Source organism: Haemaphysalis longicornis, unplaced genomic scaffold (assembly GCF_048455015.1).
Source record: "Haemaphysalis longicornis isolate Haplotype H1 unplaced genomic scaffold, Haemaphysalis longicornis Haplotype H1 scaffold_2, whole genome shotgun sequence".
Lineage (NCBI taxonomy): Eukaryota > Metazoa > Arthropoda > Arachnida > Ixodida > Ixodidae > Haemaphysalis > Haemaphysalis longicornis.
Genome location: NW_027526295.1, coordinates 207,768,659 through 207,778,324, shown reverse-complemented (window position 1 = coordinate 207,778,324; position 9,666 = coordinate 207,768,659). Strand labels below are relative to the sequence as shown.

The 9,666-nt window shown below is 49.7% G+C and overlaps 1 non-coding gene across 1 annotated transcript; it reads right to left on the bottom strand.

Annotated features, from left to right (window-relative positions):
- Positions 1 to 4,780: 4,780 nt before the first annotated feature.
- On the bottom strand, positions 4,781 to 4,853 carry Trnat-ggu (transfer RNA threonine (anticodon GGU)). Its single transcript has one exon. It is a non-coding gene; the product is annotated as a tRNA-Thr (tRNA).
- Between the last annotated feature and the right edge of the window lie 4,813 nt (positions 4,854 to 9,666).

Genomic DNA, 9,666 nt, shown 5'->3' with positions numbered 1-9,666 from the left:
TCGATAACGCACGAAGTTTGTATTTTGTAGGAAATACTTTGTTGTCACTAAGGCTTTCATGCCTCCATACACTAAAAAAAAAAGACATGCCATGGTTGACGACTTTGTTATGTCAAGCGTGGGAAGTGACTCGGATGTCTCGTGTTCTGTATTTCTGGAACCCGAAAAACATAGGCGGCCGATCCTATGTCACCCACACGATTTCTTTTTTCTGGAAAAAGGTAACATCCTCCACCAACACAGTTTAAGCCTTCCTGCTTTTAGGCGTTCTAAGCTATGCACCCGCTTCCCTGTGCGGTATCAACGGGGAATGAGATACCTACGCTCATGCCCGATGACATCCCCTGAGACACCTTCAAGTGAGAAGTAACGGTAGGTGTCTAAAACGCGTGTTAACGGTTTATTTGATTCAGATTTTAGGAAGGCTTCAGGGATGAGACGTGTTTGACGTAATTGCGTGGCTTTAAAATTCTCGCCGTTTTAAATTGAGATCCCCCTTGTATTGCTCACAAAATAATAAGTTACTTGAAAATGCTGGCAGCTATCTAGAATCACTAGCTGCAACTTATATTAAAAAGCTGCTTCATAGCATTATGCAACATCGGCGCTTAATAGATATGTTAAATCCCTCCTTAAACTCACTGTATACATTTTTGTTCACGAAGAAACTCGTTTGATGCTGCCGTGGCAATCAGTAACTTTAATTAACACGTCTGATGGAAACAAAAAGTGACGCACATCGGGAAGGGGTGACATGTCGGCTTGTCAAGGCAGAATTAAACAGAAGGAGGAGGAGCACGAATAACGTTAATCATCCACCAGTCAATTCTCCACGATAAAAGCCCAGCAGAACAAAAGATGCATTTGGTTGCCTTAAAATCGTTATGCCTCCTTTTACAGAAAGGTATGTTGTTTAAAAACAGGAGATCCTCGGGCTATTAAGGTTGTCGTTAAGCCCTTTCTGGTGTTTTTTATTTTGATGCTCGATAAAAGTAGAGATTCAGTGAAACAAAAAATGGCAGCATCATCACTCCGTGGATGATGGTGAGGGTGCGGAGTACGGGGACTCGAAATGACATCCAAGTTGCGCCCCGACTGACATCCGATTTGCCCCCCGACCGTCATTCGATTTGAGCCGTGAGTTGCACCTCGATAATTCCCTAAATGAAACTGAAACTCACTGCTCAAATCGAATTTCGTTTGATGGTGGTGTGCGTACGGATGGACGTGGACGGACATTTGGAGGTCCTAAGGTACTCCGCACCGTCACAGGCGAGGAAGTAAGCCGTTTGACTCTCGGATACTAACTCACGGTCGTGAGTTACGACGTTTTAAAGACGTTTTAAAGACGGGAGTCACACAGAAATGACACCGAGACCCTTGTAGTCCGTGTCACTACGGCAGTCGAGTGCCATGAACCGATGGCGTCGCTAAGTTTCTGGCGAGCATCAGCACGCAGTCCCAAAGTTATCTTCATGATTAGCCGTGAACTATCAAAACGAGGACACACACACAGTACACGTTCGATGTCCTCACCAACACAGCAGACGAGGATGTGAGGGGAGGCAACTCGGGAGGCAACAAGTAGTGGTTAGTCGTTGAGGCGACTGGGGCTCCCAATGACAGTAACTGAGACAGGAGAAAGATGCAAAAACGGGGATGATGATAACTGGAGGACGGTCTGGCCTTTAAGCGGTAGTGCTTTCGTATTCCAAATATCATAAGGGGTGCCTACGTATCGCCGTAGTTAATTTTGCTGCTTGTTCTGTAACGTTATCCCAACATCTAGTTCGCGCTGTTGTTACGCATGGAGAGTTTAAAATTGACCATGCACTCAGCGCTGTGGAAAGTCGATTATTCAGAACTTGGGCTACCACCGATACATAGGAAAACCGAATTCATATACGTACAGTTAAGCTACACCTGGTTCAACAGCACCAGTTCTTGAGCTTATCAGCGGCGCAATCAGGAAGAGGCATTTGGGAAAGAAATTACTCATAAAATCTTAAAGATTATGTCGTTTAACGCCCGAAGCTACACTTGGGCTTGAGGTGGGCCGTAGTGAAGGCCTAAGAATCAATTTTGGCCACACAGTGATCTTTAAAGTGCGCCGAAATCTTGAAACATGGGCGTCTTATCTTCCCGCCTCCTTCAGAGAAGCAGCAACTGCAACCGGGATGGAACCCGAATCGTTAGGCTCAGCAGTACAACGCCTTAGCCACTAAGGCACCGCGGCGGATTGGTAATAAATATCTCTCTTGGACGGTTCCTCCTTAAGACGCCAAAAGAGTCGGCCATTGTCATCAAAGGGCTGAAAAAGATCAATATGGCGCTACTAATCCATTTAATTTTAAAAATGTCCTCTGTTCGAATAAACTGTGGACAATCAAGACCCGATGGGATCATTCATGAAAAGAGACGTCGAGTTATTGCTTCATTGATTACTAACGTTTTACTACCCCACTGTTTAAAATTTTTATCGACTGTTCTTGGCTCCTATGTACTCCAGTTTAGAATGTTGATTAGCCGCTACTTTCGTGGACGTATGCATACTAGCTTTATTGATTTAGTATTTCTGTTTGTTGCTCCTCAATAGCACCTTGATTATTTCAACTCGATATTTTTCTCTTGCATTTTGAAGTAGTCTATGATCTCGCTTACGTAGAGCCCCCACCGTATACAATGGGGCCTTGTGGGCAATAAATAAATTATAAATAACCGAAGACGCCCAAAAAGCTTGTACGTTCGATGCATGAGCTAATATGTTTCATTGGTTGGCCATCGGATATCTATACAAGATACCCATATTGCATTGCAAGATAGCATCTAAGGTACACGTAGCTACGGTGCTAAGCCGTGGAGTTGACGCAGGTTTTGCATTTGCAGACACTGCCAGACATTTCAAAATTGCCAGACAGATAGTTGGGTTTCGGTTTTATTGTTTATTTGCATAGTTACGGTGCTAGTAATCGTCATATTGCCGCGAACCATGTTCGGTTTGTTTATTTATTGTTTTTTTTTAATGCCCGGCCGCGCCCGGCTCTGTTATCTGTGTCCCATGCGAAGCGCGTGTTCCATTCTTTATTTTTATGCCGCACGGGCTATCTCATTCAGATAAGCAGAGCGTTTCGCCCTAACGCCGCTAGCCCAGAATAATCTTCTGTGATCTACAATGTTCTGGATGCGAATCGACGGTTCCAGAAACTCTTGCGCCGAAAGATAAAAGCCTGCACAGCAGACGCCGCGGCATTCGATTCTGCGACGCTCGCCGACGCGCGTACGTCACGTTCTTGACCGCTGCTTCGCCGCCTCTGTATTCTTTTCAGTTGTTAGGGAAGCACAAGTTCGCTCCAATAAACTTGTTTCTTTTCAAAACAACTGCGTCGTCCTTGGCTTCGTGACAATATGCATCGAAGAGGTGTCGTCTTCTTAAGGGCGAGTGGTGGATGCAAAGTCCTCCTCAGCATTGCAGACCTCCACCAGCTCTTCGTCATGGACTCGAGGCAGCGGTGGCGGGATCTGCAAGTCGTCTCGCGAAAGATTTGCACACGCGTAGCCATGTCTGCAATGACCCATAATGGATTATGGAGAATGCGGCGGCCGCGGTAACCTTTCCCAAGCAGGCTGTCTCTTCAGATTTCGCATTAGCGCTGGAGTTTTTCATTTTTTTTTTGCTAAAGGCACGGCGCGAGCCAGGGCCTCGGCGGTGACCGCGAGGCAAGAGCTCACGAGCGCTCTGCCTTTTCTCGCTCCCCGGGGTATTTGCCAGTTTTTTTGCTAAAGCCTTTGCGCGTGCGGAGGATGGTCGGCGGTCTCTGCAAGGCACGCGCTCACGGGCGTTCGCTATTTTTCTCGGTATTTTCACTGCAACACCCAACATACGGCTTGTACAACAGCTCCGATGTTAAAACAATTGCCATGCGTAGCCAGACAGTAAGCAACATGCTAAATAGCACTGCCTCTGGGACAGTCGAACAGAGAACATTACCCCCTTTGATTTATAAAAGGGCTTGCGTGGCTCTGACGATGCGTGAAAAGGCGAGAACGGAAGACAGGTCAACTAACGGTACTTCTGGACTTTTTCCCTACCATCTCCCGCCTAGAGGGCAAGAATATATACAGATGTCACTGGCATGATCGAAACAGGAAATATATCACGCAGGCGACACAAAGACTTGTCACCTCGGCGCCTACACAGCTTCTCCGGACGTTTTAGCCTTTGTTCTTTCGCCTCGTCCGTTTCAATCCATACGGAAAAAGGTAGGACTGTCGATGCAGCAGTCTGTGTGTACCGGCGGAAGCCCCGGCCACAACATTAGTGAGCTGCCACCCAGGCGGATCAAAGACGTTGCTACTGGCGTCAGCGCATCCGGGAGTTGTCCGGACGAACATGACAAGCTTGAGCGTGAGAACGCGATGCTTACGCCGAGATTTATGTGAGCCCGCGCTGCCGAATGTGCGGAAGGTTCGCTGGGCGAAATACATATTCTTCTTAGCGGCTGAATGATTCCTTTTCATTTAAAATGTAGCATTTAATAGCGAGCTTCACTCATATGTGTAAATCTATTCAGTTGACTCCCTCTATATTCTCTCTATCAGTAAATATATATATATATATATATAGCGAATCAGAAAATGGGAAATGAGGGGCTCCGTGAAAATAAGACAGAGAATAAGGGTTGGCAGTCAAGAAAACCTCGGAAAGCAAAGGGGAGGTTGTGGTGGGTCATAGAAAGAGATGAAGAATTTTTTTTGTCGAAAAGAATGTGGTGAAAAAATGCCCGCCGGGTGGGATCCGAACCCACGACCTCCAGAATACCGGTCTGGTGCGATAACCACTACGCTACCGGCGGGGCTGCTTCCCCAGCACTTTCTCGGGTATTTATGTTAAGGTATTTTTGTTTCCTGCACTTGGGGGTGGTAGCCAGCGCCACTCGGACTACTCGGGGTGAAGGGGACCTTCTTTTTAACCCCCGGGCCGTGACTCGAATGTCTACGACATGTCGAGAGTGGTCGACCAGCGTTGAACCCTCTTAAGCTCCCTTTGGCATCAAGACTGCCAGAACAGAGGCCCTCGCTAAGCATGTAGCGAATCAGAAAATGGGAAATGAGGGGCTCTTTTACATCATAAATGTAAAAGAGAAGATGTACCAGTAAAAAGCGCAAAGGTTAGCCCTCGGCATCTGCAATCTCGCGCATCCCGTAGGGAGCCCATGTTACTTATGATAAAACTGTACCGATGAGCATCGTTCATATCTTCTGAGATAGCACTTCCTACGAGGAAGAATACCCCTCACCCAGCCGGCCTCCATCATGTGTTCCCAGCGCAATCTCCTGCCGAATTCAAGTTGTGTTTGCAACCTGGCACTCTTCCTCATATCATATTAAGAGTGCAAGCAAACCAAGCTCCTCCTTCTTCCATCCACTTTTCCAAACCTTGCGCTGTGGGAGAACCTGGTGACTGACAGCGATCTGGATGTCCAGACAATACTTATACCAGAGCGAAGGCTGCCCACTCATCACATGGCTTTCTGAAATTGGGAACCACACCCACTTCGCCGGCTCAATAAAACCTTTTTCACTCACTGACTCATTCGCTCAAACGCGCCTTTTGGTGCAATTTGTTTAGCGAGAGTTGGAGTAAAATACGAGTACCAGTCGTTTCACATTACCACGACGCGCCTGCAGTAGGAGCCTATGTACTGAAAGCAGGCAGACGCTCCCGAGTGTGTACCGCTTCCCAATGAAGTAGCCTAATATGGCGACTAACAAATACCAATTGCTGTTCCTAATGGCCCACCCGGGCACCGCCGGGTACTACCGCTAGTATATATATATATGTATGCACACTCTCCATTTCCGAAACATTTTCCGCTCCTTCTCACAGTTTTCTGCAAACCTACATAAGAAATGTGTTCGAAATGTTTGCGACAGCAAAATCATGTAACTTTACCCTGATGAAGGCAAGTCCCGTTGCCGATACGTAAGTAAACCTTGTTTGTTATTGTTCTTGCTGTGTATCCGACTCCTTACTTTTATATATATATATATATATATATATATTGATTGTGGGGTTTAACGCGCCGACGCAACGCAGGCGATGAGGCGCGCCGTAGTGGAGGGCTCCAGATTAATTTTGACCACCTGGGGATCTTTATCGTGCGCCGAAATCTCGTACACACGGGCGTTTTTGCTTTTCGCCTCCATCAGAAAAGCGGCCGCCGCGGTCGCGGGAATCGAACCCGCGGCCTCGTGCTCAGCAGCGCAACGCCTTAGCCACTGAGCCACCGCGGCTATATATATATATATATATATATATATATATATATATACGATAACCACTACGCTACAGGCGGTGCTGTTTCCCCACCACTTTCTCGGGTATTTATGTTAAGGTATTTTTTGTTTCCTGCACTTGGGGGTGGTAGCCAGCGCCTCAGACCGGTCGTGGGTTCGGATCCCACCCGGCGGGCATTTTTTCACCACTTTCTTTCTGACTCAAAAAATTCTTCATCTGTTTCTATGACCCACCAAAACCTCCCCTTTGCTTTCCGAGGTTTTCGTGACTGCCAACCCTTATTTGCTGTCTTATATATATATATATATATATATATATATATATATATATATATATATATATATATATATATATATATATATATATATATATATATATATATATATATATATATATATATATATATATATATATATATATATATATATATATATGCGTGTTTGTGTGTGTGATCAGAGCCGGCCGATTTGATCAAATTAACACTACACGGTACCACCGTAGCAAAGAAAGAAGAAATTCGAGTGCTCGGCTTTTGGCTAGCGGAAGAGGACACTTGGTTAACAAAATCACGACTCAGATCAATCAGATCACGCACATGATGAAACGGGTTTCAAGGAAACGACATGGTGTAAGAGGACATGAACTACTACGAATTTTCGAGGAGTTCGTCATTCCCCGCATCATGTACGCACCCCCTACATGCGGCTGACCCGCACTCAGATAGACAAATTTGAAACGCCACTGCGCAAACCTATTTGTGATGCCCTGGGACTACCAATTTACACCCCACTCCGCGAGATTCGACGAATGCGAGTTCACACTCCAATCTCACTTCGCATAGACATCCACAAAGAAGCGCAAGAGTATCGGTTGCGCGTCTCCAGACAGAAACGAGCCATACTCCGTTCACTAGGGGCACAAGTTGAGGAACTAGAAGGCTACATTACAGAACGCCCCCCTCCCCCCTCCACCCCCTCGGGAGCAACTGCCGAGGATGACTGTAAATTCTATCCCCGCCGCATGAGTGCGGAAAACGGCCACGAGCGCAGAGCCCACAAAACGCGTGCCACCCGCCATTTAGTGGCGCGAAAGGTAGACCAGGGTTGCACTCCGGTCTACACCGATGGCGCCGTATGAGACGACGGTATAGTGGCAACCAACGCTTACCATGGGAACCGAGAAAGTACTCGTCGCTTCCTGGGAATTCATCATCCCGGTCATGCCGAAGCGTTAGCCATAGCAGATGCCATCATGAGCCTGACCGGCCGACGGAAACTGCTCATATCGACAGACAGCCGCATGCAATCCGACTTCTGCCGCAAGCAAATTTCCACACGCATTCTCAACATTCTCGAAGTGCATGTAACCTCCCAACCAAAGCTTTCGGTCGAACTCCGCTGGATCCCTGGTCATCAAGGAATAGCAGAGAGAGAGAGAAACAACGTCTTTATTTGGCCTGCGGAAACCTCGGGGGGTGCCTACTATCGCCGGCCTCCCTGGTGGGGAGGTGACAAGTTCGGCCGCTGGCGATCGATGGCCGCTAGCGCGAGCTGCGCAGCCATCTTCTGTAGTTCATATTCCGCACTGGTCACCGCACTCTCCAAGCGCGGCGGCAGCGGATCCGCAGTGGTTGAGTCCGTTTGCTGGCATTCCCAGAGCATGTGCTGCATGGTAGCGCGACCGTCACCACACATCACACACTTATCTGTCTGGAATAATTCGGGGCACACGTGTTTGGCGAACACAGGCGTCCATATCGCGCGCACCTGTAGTTGGCGCACTAGCACCGCCTCTCTTCGGGTAAGATTCCGGTGCGGCGGCGGGTAGGCTCTTCTGCCCTCCCGATACCAGGCCAGCACCTCCTTGTATGTGTCGATTGGAGTTGCCTCGACGTGGTCTTCTTCATCTTCTTCCTCGCCTTCCGCAGGACGAGGGGGGGAGCTCGGGGCAGCGCTGTGTCTGGTAAGCACGCGCGCCGCTCGGTCTGCCCCCTCGTTGCGGTTGGCACCCGTTCCCACCGGGCCCATGTGCGCCGGGAACCACTTGAGGGTCACCGGCATTGTTCGTTGTGGTAGGGCCCCGCACACCCTAGACGCGCACGAGGACACTCTGTTTGTGGCGTAGTTCATGACAGCACTGCGCGAATCACACAACACCGTCGCACACTTGGGGTTGGTTAGGGCCAGCGCTATGGCCAGCTCCTCTGCTTGCCTCGGGTCCTGGGCCCGCACGCTGCCCGCCGTGTACAGCTCCCCTGAGGTCGCCGCTATCACGGCCACAGCGTACGTGCCTTGGCGGTTCGGATATGCCGCCGCATCGACGTAGTAGGCGTTAGTGTCTGCCGCATGCGCGGCCGTAAGGGCCTTTGCCCTGGCCAGGCGGCGTTCCCGGTTCGTTTCCGGATCCATGTGCTTAGGGACCGGCGGGACCTGCATGAGGCCGAGCAGCCCGCGCGGCAACGACCGCGGAGGCGGCGGTGGCACCGGTCCCCTGTCTCCCTCCCCCTGCAGCCTCGTCTGGCAACCTACTCTGTGCAGGATCGACCTGCCGGTTCTGGTTAGCGTTAGTCTAGTAAGCTGTGCTGTGCGCTGTGCTTCTGCTATCTCGCTTAAGGTGTTATGGACTCCTAGTTCTAAGAGTCGCGTCGTGTTGGTGTGTGTATAGAGGCCTAGTGCCATCTTGTATGCTTTGCGTATCAGAGCGTCAACCTTGCCGCTCTCGGCCGCCGACCAGTCGTGGAAGGCCGCCACATATGCCACATGGCTGATTGCAAATGATTGAACCAGCTTCAGGAGGTTGTTCTCTCGCATCCCTCCGTGCCGTGTTGCCACCTTCTTGATTAGCCGTATTGCCGTCATGATCTTCATCTCGAGCTTGGTGACGGTAAGGCCGTTGTGCCCGAGGGCGTCGACGTGCAGTCCGAGGACGCGCAGCGTCTTCACCCGCGGTATGGTCGTCCCGTCTCGAGTTCGGAGGTTGATGTCGGGTTCTGTTTTGCTTCCCTGACCTCTTCGTTTCGGTGGAATAATCAGCAGCTCCGACTTGTTCGGGGAGCACGTGAGGCCCGTGTTCTGCAGGTGGTCTTCGACTTCGTCGATGGCGCTCTGCAGGGACGCCTCGATCTCGCCGTCACTGCCGCCGGACATCCACAGCGTGATGTCATCTGCGTAAATGGTGTGCCCGACGTTCGGGATGCCCTGTAGTCGTTGGGCAACCCCGATCATGACTATGTTGAACAGCGTTGGCGAGATCACGGCGCCCTGCGGCGTTCCCGTGCTCCCCAGACTCTTCTTGGGTAGTTCCATATCTCCCGCCACTATCGTTGCGGTGCGGCCCGTGAGGAAATCGCGGATGTAGGCGAAGGAGCG